At 38.0% G+C, this 9862-nt stretch overlaps 1 pseudogene across 1 annotated transcript in view; it reads right to left on the reverse strand.

The window, feature by feature from the left end:
* Positions 1-707: 707 nt before the first annotated feature.
* Positions 708-9862, reverse strand: part of LOC108526662 (60 kDa heat shock protein, mitochondrial pseudogene) — a 45208-nt pseudogene continuing 36053 nt past the window's right edge. Inside the window, exon 2 of the transcript XR_001884577.1 lies at positions 708-2990. The product of XR_001884577.1 is annotated as a 60 kDa heat shock protein, mitochondrial pseudogene (transcript). The remainder of the gene's footprint in view (positions 2991-9862) is intronic.

A 9862-nucleotide genomic window follows, 5' to 3' on the forward strand; every position in this document is an offset into this window, starting at 1 on the left:
AAATGAGAGGAAAACAAAAAGACACAAAGAAAAAATCAAGGATGTCCAATATCTACTTAATAAGAGTTCCAGAAAAAAAAAAGAAAAGAAAAGGTAAAACAAAGCAAAGGGAATAATAAAAGAGTTAATAGAATAAACTGTGAAAACTGAAAACAGGTATTGAAATTGAAAGGTCTTGCTGTTCGAAGAGCAGAATAAATAAAATAATACCCACATAGGTGGTGGCTCACACCTATCCCAGCACTTTGGGAGGCTGAGTCAGGCAGATCAGATCACGAGGTCAGGAGTTCAAGACCAGCCTGATCAATATGGTAAAACCCTGTCTCTACTAAAAATACAAAAATTAGCCAGGCGTGGCAGTGCCTGCTTATAATCTCTGCTACTCAGGAGGCTGAGGCAGGAGAATCACTTGAATCTGGGAGTTGGAGGTTGCAGTGAGGCGAGATCTGCACCACTGCACTCCAGCCTGGGTGACAGAGCAAGACTTCATCTAAAAAATAATAATAATAATAATAATAATACCCACATCTTGGCTCATACTTACAAAATTCAGAACAGCAAGAAAAGAAAATAGCCAAAAAGTATCCACAAAGAAGTTGACTACAGGGAAGCAAAAATCAGATTCATATCACATTTCTCATCAGCCACAATGAATATTGTATACTACTGAAGCAATGTCTTTATGAATATTACAGGAAATTATTTTCTTTTTTTTAACTTTAAACAAATTTTTACTACACAAAGGTTGTCACATAATTGGATATTTCTCTACTTTGTACACAATTATTCACACTCTCCACAGAAAGGCTGCTTAACTTCTCATCTGGTGGTGGCAAGCACTAAAATCCTGATTTTAACAGAATAGTAGTAAAAATGCCTCAGTGATTTAAGTTGAAAGCAGTACATTGGTACATGGCTCTTGTACCCATTATCAGGAATGTACAAATGTTTTTTATTCAAAAATATAAAATAAATTATCTGTAGGCATGGACAATGACAGCAGCAAACCATTATATATTTTGTCAACTGAAACCAGTAACTGATGGTTATAGTGATTTTCAGCCAGGCTTTTTCTTCATTTTCTCCAACTGACTTCTCTGAAGTTATTGGTGAGGAACACTGCCTTGGGCTTCCTGTCACAGTTCATTAATAAAGGTAAAGCACTACTAGTCTAGGAGTTAGAACATGCCACCTCCCATACCACCTCCCATTCCACCCATTGCACCATTGTCCTTCTCTTCTTTAGGAATTTCTGTGACGACAACTTCTGCTGTAGTTAACAGACAAGCCACACCAGCAGCATCCAATAAAGCAGTTCTCACAACCTTTGTTGGGTCAATAATTCCTTTTTCCACCATATTCACAAAATCTCCGACCATAGCATGCATCATAACCAACTTCTGAGGAACACTGCATAATTTTCTCAACTATCAAAGATCCTTCAACACCTGCATTCTTAGCAATGGTCATTGCTGGAATTTTGAGTGTTCTTTTAATAATTTCTACACCAATTTTTTGATCTTCATTAGCTGAAGTCAATGAGACCAAGGCTGGAATACATCACAGCAGGGCACAACCCCCTCCCAAAACAATGCCTTCTTCAACAGCAGCTCTTGTAGCACTAAGGGCATCTGTAACTCTGTCTTTCTTTTCATTCACTTCAACATCACTTGTCCCACCAACTTTCAGCACGGCTACCCCATCTGAAAGTTTTGCCAGCCGTTCATTCAGTTTTTCCTTTTCGTATTCACTAGTTATGATATCTAACTGCTCAATGATTTCTTGAAAATGTTTTTCAATTTGAGCCTTGTCACCTTTTCCTTTTAAGAGCATGGCATTGTCTTTGGTCACAATGACCTCTCCAACTTTTCCTAAGTCATGAGGCTGAATGTCTTCAAGATTTAGGGTCAACCCTTCTTCTCCAAACACTGCACCACCAGTAGCAATAGCCATATCTTTAAGCTGATTCTTTCTATTGTCACCAAACCCTGGAGCCTTGACTGCCACAACCTGAAGACCAACCTTTAGCCTATTCAAGATGAGTGTACTTAGAGCTTCTCCATCAACGTCTTCAGCGATTATGACCAAAGGCTTACGGTGAGCATTGTACAATGCTTAAGAGCAGGTACAATGGACTGGACACTAGAAATTTTCTTTTCACTCAGTAGAACATAGGCATCCTGGAATTCACATTTCTGACCTTTTGATATATTAATAAAGTATGGAGAAATATAGCCTCGATCAAATTTCATGCCTTCGATAATTTCTAATTCATCATTCAGTGTTTTTCCATCCTTTACTGTGATGACACCCTTTCTTCCAACCTTTTTCATTGCATCAGAGATGATATTGCCAATTTCTTTGTCTCCGTTTGCAGAAATCGTAGCAACCTGTGCAATTTCTTCAGGGGTCGTCACAGGTTTAGACTGCTTTTAAGTTCAGCAATTACAGCATCAACAGCTAACATCACACGTCTCCTGATTTCCACTGGATCAGCACCTTTGCTAATCTTCTCGAAGCCTTCCTTGGCTATAGAGCGTGCCAGTACAGTAGCAGTGGTAGTGCCATCCCCAGCCTCTTCATTTGTGTTATTGGCAACATCTTGAACAAGTTTAGCTCCAATGTTTTATATTTATCCTTTAAGTCAATTGACTTTGCAACAGTCACACCATCTTTTGTTACTTTGGGACTCCCCCAGCTCTGCTCAATAATCACTGTTCTTCCCTTGGCCCCATTGTAACGGCCACAGCATCGTCTAAAAGGTCTACACCTTGAAGCACTAAGGCTCGGGCATCTGCACGAAATTTTACATCTTTGGCATAAGCCCGAGTGAGATGAGGAGCCAGTACCCTGGACACCGGTCTCACCTGGTGAAAGACTGTGGATAACCGAAGTATTTCTGCCGGGCAGCGGCGGGGCGTGGGCGCAGCGAGACAAATCGTTAGCGGCGAGTGAGGGACAGAGTAGGAAATTATTTTAAACTTAGAATTCTGTATCTAGCCAAAGTTTCAGTCAAAAGATGAAAAAATTATAAAGACATTATTGTACATACAGGTAATGAGCAAATTCATATTCCTTTGTATAAAAAGTTACTTGGGCCAGTCACAGTGGCTCACGGCTATAATCCCAGCACTTTGGGAGGCTGAGGCGGGCAGATCACCTGAAGTCAGGAGTTCAAGACCACCCTGATCAAAATAGTGGAAACCCATCTCTACTAAAAATATAAAATTAACTGGGCATGGTGGTGCATGCCTGTAATCCCAGCTACTCGGAAGGCTGAGGCAAGAGAATTGCTAGAATCTGGGAGGCAGAGGTTGCAGTGAGCTGAGATCGCACCATTGTACTGCAACTTGGGCAACAAGAGTGAAACTCCATTTCAAAAAAAAAAAAAAAGTTACTTGATGCACCACAGCTAAACTAAAATGGAAACCACAAAGGGGAAGACATAAAATCCAAGAGAATCCATAATAATGCTTCTGCAGCAGGACTAGAACACATATCCGTGCATCCAACAAATAGTATAATTAAGAACTTGAATTATCTTAGGCATATAGTTATTTTTAAGGCCCACATTCCTCCTATAAACACACACATACATGAATACACACATACTAGTACACAAAAGGCAATTACAAACTCTAAGAACAAAAATTACACAAGAAAATTTGGATCCAAGTAAGAAACGTATTAAAATATCATTGTTTAGAGCAACAGGCATCTGAGACAAGAGAATTTATTTGACTTTCATGCTTGGAACATCTTCCTCCAAACAATACAGATTTAAAGATGTAAAATGTTATTTATTTTTCTGAATTTTTGCATGTAGAAATATTTACATAATCATCACAATTTAAGTGCTTCTTCTTATTTTCCATTTTAAGTTGAATTTATAGGCAAAGCCCAATGGAAGTCATAATTTTAGTAAAGGGAAAGAATATAACTGTTGAAAAATTTGACCACGTAAATTGAGGGTACTGTTGGCAGATTTTGAAAGAGAAGAGGGGAAAGAGAAATGGAGACGAATATGTAAGCAAACTAAAGTCTAATAAAGTTTTCAATTTTATATAATTAGAAGGAAAGAAAATGTTCTGACATTCACCAGGAGACAATGTTAAGGTAGTATTTAAAGTTATAAAGATACCAAATACAAGTACCAAAACAAAATTGGGAAAGAAGAAATAAATGAAAATAGTCAGAGAAGGGAGTGATTAGACACAAATTTAACTAGAAGATAAATAACTAGAGGTATAAGCATATTATTTAACATGTGAAAGAAAAGTCAAACCCAGAAATGGTCAAACATAATTTTGTTTGAGGCAGCAATTCTCTAAGTACAGCCTAGAACCCCAGACAAGTTCAAAACTATTTTTATAATAATATCATTTTATTATATTTGCTTTTCAACTCTCATTTTGACATCATTGTACAGTGGAAGATTCTACAGGATACATGATGTATGATATCTCAACAGATTGAAGCCTACTATCTTTTATTAATCAGGCATTAAAGAGATTTGCAAAAATACAAAATAATGCCACTCTTCTAAATATAACTGACATTTTAAAATACATTTTATTAAATTATGGTTTTCAATGTTAATAGGCAATTAGTTTGTTATTATGGTTTTATTAATATTTTACAATTTTAGTTTAAATTTCTCAAATGATTAATATTGATACATTAGCAAAAGCTTTTGGGTTCTTCAACAATTTCCTAGAATCTAAAAGAGTCCTGATGGGAGTGACATCAGCAAGATGCTGGAACAGGTGGTTCCAGACCACCTCTCTTCAGAAACTCTGATGTTGGCAACCACCCATGAAGAACATTTTTACTTTACCATTGTTACCCTACTCCAAAGGCAACACAACTTGGTATTGAGACAGGACCTCTTTGCCCACAATATTTCCTATGGGAAAAAGTGAGAGTGCAGTGAGCGCTCACCTTCCTTGGCCTTATGGGATGTAGTTGACCAAGAGGCCCACTTCTATGCTGCCCACAAGAACAGTGAGGAGATCAGTACAGCTGAATCATCTAGGGACAGCTAGGAGCCCAGAGAAGAGATGGAAGCACACATCAACTGCTGCACAGATTTTAACATCCAGCCACACATCCTGCAAACTTGCTAACTGCTTCTACCAAGAGGCCTGCCCATGAACCCTGCAGGAAACCTCACCTGAAGATATCTCCCACTATGTGATATATGTCCTTCAAACACCCATGGGTGGCACCCTGTGCATCTTCATTGCAACCCATGCAAAGTCCCATAGACAGCACACAAATATCAACAGCAGGGGCAGATCTTAGTCACCAGCTTGACTCTGCCAGTTTTGGAGAAAGAATACAACCTCAGGGCACTGACCTGAGGAATGCCTCAGGGCACTGCCCTAGGGAAAACAAGAGGCTCTCAGCACATTTGGCCTTACAGGATCAAGAGAAGGCATACAATCCAAAGACATATCCCTTAAGATGGAACAAGAGAAATGGAGTGCTGCATCAATAGAAGTCTGGGAGATCACTGGAATCTCAGGCCAAGTTCACTGTGGAAGATCTTTCTATCCAGAAGTCAGCCAGTAAAGACAGGAAAAGGTGATTGCTTCTTCAAATGTTAGGACAGCAAGGCAAGGCTTCAAGGAACACAAAGAATTAAGAAAATACAGCCCCATCAAAGAAACAAAGTAAAACTCCAGTGGCTATCTCCAAAGAAATAAAGACTCTGAACTGCCTGACAAAGAATTTAAAAAAAAAAAAAAGTCTTAAAAAAGCTCAGTGAACTACAAAGAAACAATGTCATGGAAACAACACATTAACAAAATGGGAAGTTAAACAAAGAGATAGAAACCATTTTTTAAAAAAAACAGAAATTCTGGAGCTGAAGAATATGTCTGAAATAAAAAATTCAATAGAAAGCTTCAACAACAGACTCAATCCAACAGAATAAATAACAGGAAACTCAGAGCAAATTATTTGAAATTATCCAGTCAGGGAAACAAAAAGAAAAAGAATAGAAAAGAACGAAGAAAGCTTATGGGACATGTAAGATACCATCAAGCAAGCCAACCTACACATCATGGAATTCCAGAGGAGCAGAGAAAGGAAAAGAGGCAGAAATCTTATTTGAAGAAATAATGACAGAAAATTCCCAAGCCCGAAGAGGGAAATGAACATCTACATCCAAGAGGCCTAAAGAATTCTCAATAGGTTGAGCATAAAGAGGTCTTCACAGAGACACATTACAATCAAATTGTCAAAAGTCAAAGATAAAGAGAGAATTTGGAAAGAAGCAAGAAAAAAGTGACTTGTCACATACAAAGGAACCCACATAAGACTGTCAGCAGATTTCTCAAGAGAAACCTTGAAGGCCAGGAGAAAGTGGGAAGATACCTTCAAAGTGAAAACAAAACAAAACAAAACCCCTGCTAACTAAGAATAATAAACCCAGCAAATCTATCCTTCAGAAACAGAGAGATAAAGTTTCCCAGACAAACAAAACTGGCAAAGTTCATCACCACCAGATCTGCCTTATAGAAAATGCTAAAGGGAATCCTTCAAGTTGAAACAAAAGAATGCTAACAACATGAAAGCATACGAAGGTATGAAAATTACCAGCATAGGTAAATATGTGGTTAAATTCAGAATACTCTGATACTGAAATTGTGGTGTGAAAATCACTGTTAGTGAGCTGGGCACAATGACTCACGCCTGTAATCCCAGCACTCTGAGAGTCTAAGGTGGGTGGATCACGAGGTCAGGAGATCAAGACTATCCTGGATAACACGGTGAAACCCCATCTCTACTAAAAAAAAATTAGCCTGGCATGGTGGCGGGTGCCTGTAGTCCCAGCTACTTGGGAGGCTGAGGCAGGATAATGTCATGAACCTGGGAGGTGGAGCTTGCAGTGAACCGAGATCATGCCACTGCACTTCAGCCTGGGCAACAGAGCAAGACTCCATCTCAAAAAAAAAAAAAAGAAAGAAAAGAAAAGAAAATCACTGTTAGCTCTATTGCAAAAGTTTAAAGTCATAAATATTAAAATAAGTATAGGTGGAATAATTTGTTAATGAGTGCATAATATAAAAAGATGTAAGTTGTGACAGCAATAATATAACATGCGAAGGAGGGAACATGTAGAATTTTTGTATGTAATCAAAATTAAATTGATATCAGCTTCAAATAGGTTACTGTAACTATAAGATGTTTTATGTAAGCCTTGTGGTACTTACAAAGAAACAAAAACCTGTAATAGATACATGAAGGATTAAAAGAAAGAAATAAAAGCTACCACTACAAAAAAAAGTAAAATCACAAACATAGACAGCAAGAGAATAGGAAAAGAAAAAAAGAACTATAAAACTATCAGAAAACAATTTTTTTAAATGGCAACAGTAAGTCCTCTCTAGCAATAATCACTTTAAGGTTAAATTAACCAATCTAAAGAAATAGAGTAACTGAATAGGTTAACATTTTTTAAAATATCAAACTATGTGCTGCCTTAAAAAAAGGCTCACTTGGCCGGGTGTGGTGGCTCAAGCCTGTAATCCCAGCACTTTGGGAGGTCGAGACGGGCAGATCATGAGGTCAGAAGATCAAGACCATCCTGGCTAACACGGTGAAACCTCATCTCTACTGAAAAAATACAAAATCTAGNGGAAAAGAAAAAAAGAACTATAAAACTATCAGAAAACAATTTTTTTAAATGGCAACAGTAAGTCCTCTCTAGCAATAATCACTTTAAGGTTAAATTAACCAATCTAAAGAAATAGAGTAACTGAATAGGTTAACATTTTTTAAAATATCAAACTATGTGCTGCCTTAAAAAAAGGCTCACTTGGCCGGGTGTGGTGGCTCAAGCCTGTAATCCCAGCACTTTGGGAGGTCGAGACGGGCAGATCATGAGGTCAGAAGATCAAGACCATCCTGGCTAACACGGTGAAACCTCATCTCTACTGAAAAAATACAAAAATCTAGCCAGACGAGGTGGCGGGTGCCTGTAGTCCCAGCTACTCGGGAGGCTGAGGCAGGAGAATGGCGTAAACCCGGGACGCGGAGCTTGCAGTGAGCTGAGATCCGGCCACTGCACTCAAGACTGGGCGACAGAGCGAGACTCCATCTCAAAAAAAAAAAAAAAAAAAAAAGGCTCACTTTAGTTTTAAGGACACCATATGCTGAAATGAAGAGATTAAAATGTATATTCCTTGCAAATGGTAACCAAAAGAGAGCAGGGCTAACTATACTTACATTAGACAAAAAAGACCTGAAGTCAAAAGTTCTCACAAGAGACAATAGTCACTATATAATGATAAATCAATTCATCAAGAGGTATAGCATTGTAAATATATATATATATACACACACACACACATAAACACCACCAACATCAGGGCACATAAATATATAAAGCAAACACTGGCAAATCTGAAGAGAGAAATAGACAGCAATATAATAATTGTATATAGGACATCAATAGCCACTTTCAACAACAGATGCATCATCGAGACAGAAAAATCAATAGGGAAACATTGGACATAAGCTACATTTTAGGCCAAATGGAGCTGACATATACATAAGAACATTCTATCCAATGGCAACAGAATACACATTATTTTCAAGTGCACATGAAATATTTTCCAGAATAGGCCATACATTAGGCCAAAAAATAAGTGTTATCAAATTTAAGAACATTGAAATCATATCAATCATACCAAGTATCTTTTCTGACCACACAGATATGAAATTAGAAATCAAAAACAGGAGAAAATTTGGAAAAATTACAAATATGTGGAAACTAAGCAACAGACTCCTGAACAACAAATGGGTCAAAGAAGAAATAAAAAAGAGAAACAAAAAAAAATATTGAAGCAAAGGAAAATTGAAATGCAACCTACCAAAATGTATGGGAGGTAGCAAAAGCAGTTCTAAGAGTAAAGTTTATAGTGATAAACCTCTCCCTTAAGAAAAAAATAAATATTTAAAAACTTTCCTTCTCAAAGACCCAGAAAAAGAACAAACTAAGACCAAAGTTAGCAGAAAGAAGCAAATAAAACAGAAAAAAAATAAAATACAAACTAAAAACACAATAGAAAAAAATCAGTGAAAGTAAGAGTTAACTGATAGAAAAGATAAAATTGACACACCTTTAGCCAAATTGAAAAAAAGAGAAAAATCAAATACATAAAATTGCAAGTAAGACAGAAGACATTACAATTGATATCACAGAAATAAAAAGATTCATAAGAGACTACTATGAACAATTAAATGCCAACAAGGTGGATAATTAGAAGAAATGGACAAAATCCTAGACACGAAGAACCTACCAAAACTGAAATCTGAAGAAGGAGAAAATGTGAATAAACCAATAATGAGTAAAGAGATTGAATCAGTAATCAAACATCTCCCAACAAAGAAAAATCTAGGACCAAATAAGTTCACTAGTGACTTCTACCAAACATGTGTTTTAAAAAATCAATGCCGGGGGCGGGGAGCAAGATGGCCGAATAGGAACAGCTCCAGTCTCCAACTCCCAGCGCGAGCAACACAGAAGACCAGTGATTTCTGCATTTTCAACTGAGGTACTGGGGTCATCTCACTAGGGAGTGCCGGACAATCGGTGCTAGTCAGCTGCTGCAGCCCCACCAGCAAGAGCTGAAGCAGGGCGAGGCATCGCCGCACCTGGGAAGCAAAAGGGGGAAGGGAATCCCTTTTCCTAGCCAGGGGAACTGAGACACACAACACCTGGAAAATCGGGTAACTCCCACCCCAATACTGTGCTTTAACAAAACGGGCACACCCGGAGATTATATCCCACACCTGGCTGGGAGGGTCCCACGGCCAGGGAGCCTCCCTCATTGCTAGCACAGCAGTCTGC

The sequence above is a fragment of the Rhinopithecus bieti genome, unplaced genomic scaffold, assembly GCF_001698545.2.
Source record: "Rhinopithecus bieti isolate Rb0 unplaced genomic scaffold, ASM169854v2 scaffold_3874, whole genome shotgun sequence".
Classification (NCBI taxonomy): domain Eukaryota; kingdom Metazoa; phylum Chordata; class Mammalia; order Primates; family Cercopithecidae; genus Rhinopithecus; species Rhinopithecus bieti.